General features: G+C 33.4%; 1 pseudogene; it reads right to left on the bottom strand.

Moving 5' to 3' along the window:
- Window positions 1-1,704: 1,704 nt before the first annotated feature.
- LOC112033720 (protein DOWNY MILDEW RESISTANCE 6-like) lies at window positions 1,705-2,381 on the bottom strand (annotated as a pseudogene).

Here is a 2,381-nt window from a genome sequence, read left to right as displayed (position 1 = left end):
AGAGTCTTATGAGATGGAATCACCAGAGATGAAGAGAAACTGAGAATTTGAGCATTGGGAGACTAGATGGTATGCGAAAGGAATAGCGTTTGACATCAATCCATCTCATCCTGAAAGACTTTTGATAGCCCTCCCTACTACAGGGACGGACGGAGGATTTCAAGCTAGGGGGGGCCAGAGGAGTGAAGAAAAACAAAAAAAAAATTTCAAACGACATCCATATAGTCACTGGCGAAGTCAAGAAATTTTCTTAAGGGAGCAGTTAGTTATGCCTACATTGTATTAATAGGGTTAGCCTACATTGGCTCAAAACTGCAAAAAACTCAAGTTAATTTGCCCAAATATGGCAAAATTAATTACTTTATTTCACAAACTAACTTAAGTAAACTTGTGCCTATTTTTTTCACTGTACTAAATTATTTGTGCTTAGGTTAATAGGTTTGACACTTACTTTTTTACATTTTAAAGCTTTTCTAAGAAGTTACATCTAATGTTTCAGCATTTAGGATAAAAAATTGATTAATAGGTATNATATGACATTACTTAATATATATATATATATATTCTTGTTTGACTTTTTTTTAAAAACTTTATTTTTAAATGGGCTACCAACACCATATGTGGGTTTGATGATTAGGGGTGGCTCCATTTGAAGGCATGCGGGTGGTCACGAGATCACCTTGATTTGGATATATATATATATATATATATATACACGCTGAAGGCATGCGGGTGGTTCCTCCTTGATTTGGATATAGATATATATACACCATGAAGGCATGTGGTTGGTCATGGGATCACCCTGATTTGGAGATATATATATTTTAGTTGAGGATGGTCATGTGACCACACGCACCACAAGCATGCTTTCAAGTGGAGTTGCCCCTGGTCATCAAACACGTATATGTGGTTGATAATCAATTTCTTAAAAATAAAAAAATAAAAAATTACAAAACGTAGAACCAATGTTAACCACAAAAACCTAAGGAATAGGTTCTCTACTACGTGTATGATAGACACCACTCTATCATTTATATTACTATTTAAGGGGCTCCTCTTATTTGGAATTCTCATTTTTTTTGGGTTAAAAAATGCCTCTACACCCCTATGTTCAAGTAGAGACAAAACTAAAGGACAATCTTGTAAAAGTACAACTTCAACTCTTACTAAAACATTGTCTAAAAAATTAAGATTACTCTCCTATTGATTTTCAAATTACTTTATCTCAATATAAATTAGACTCTCAAAATAAAAATTATATATAAAAAACTAGCTTTTGAACCGCATGTGCTTAGAAGCTCTTCTATATTTTGGGTAAATGTTAATAATTTGCATTTATTATAATTTGGGATTACTAGATTTTTCATTCATAAAATACCTAAGGGTGTGATGAAAAAATTATTTCACCTACAAACGCATAATACTCATCACACCATAGATTTTTTTTTTTTTTTTTTTGTGATTGAAAAATATAGTAATCCCAAATTATAATAGATATAAAATATTAACCTTTACAAAAAATTAGAAAAGTCTCAGAACACATATGTGAGCGCCTGTGTAGATGCTAGTATACTGTGAAGATATATGTACCTGCAACGTAGAACCAAATTTTTTTTAAAACCACAAAAGTGTAAGGAATAGGTTCAACATCAATCCATTCCTCATCCTTGAAGACTTGAAGCCCATTTATTGATTTATATCACTTTAAAGAAGAATATTCATGATGCTAGGGTCTCTGTGTTTGTCGAATCCCAAGGTTAAACTTGGGTCTGGGCATGGTGGATAGTGATTGACCTACAGGGTTTGATTTTCTCCAAGTCCACTGCCAAAATGATCGGGGTTGATTCCCAAGCCTTAGGAAATGAACTCCAAAATTCTAAATCCCAACTTCCTTAATTCAGCTGTATATGGCTAAACAACTTCTAATTAAAAGGTTTCATGAAACATATTTGTTTTTGGGGCCAAAATTGGATGTATTTCTGTAGAGGATGACAATGGCGTAATAATCCATCCCTCCAAAAGTGAAACTTTCATTTGCAAAATTATGACTGCGCTTGTATAGATGTAGCATGTCTTATTGGTGTCCTTTGAAGTTTCGATTGCCTTTTATTGGTAGATAATGCATCAAAACTCCTTAAAAACACTCATGACCTCATCCATTAAGCTGCTTGCTGGGACTTCATGGTTGATCACCTGTTAGCTAGCACAAATCATAGCATAACACAAATGTGTATAGCATATAAAAAAGTTTCCCTAAAGTTCTTCAAGTGATCATGTTTGATGCCAAGCATCTATTAGGAATAAATTATTGTCTGATAAAATAATATAAGAAAACACGTGGTTAAAACCTGAAAGAATCCAAACTCTTGGCTAGATTCCAA

This window comes from Quercus suber, unplaced genomic scaffold (genome assembly GCF_002906115.3).
Source record: "Quercus suber isolate HL8 unplaced genomic scaffold, Cork oak 2.0 scaffold_255, whole genome shotgun sequence".
NCBI classification, from domain to species: domain Eukaryota; kingdom Viridiplantae; phylum Streptophyta; class Magnoliopsida; order Fagales; family Fagaceae; genus Quercus; species Quercus suber.
This window is presented reverse-complemented; position numbering and strand designations above follow the sequence as displayed.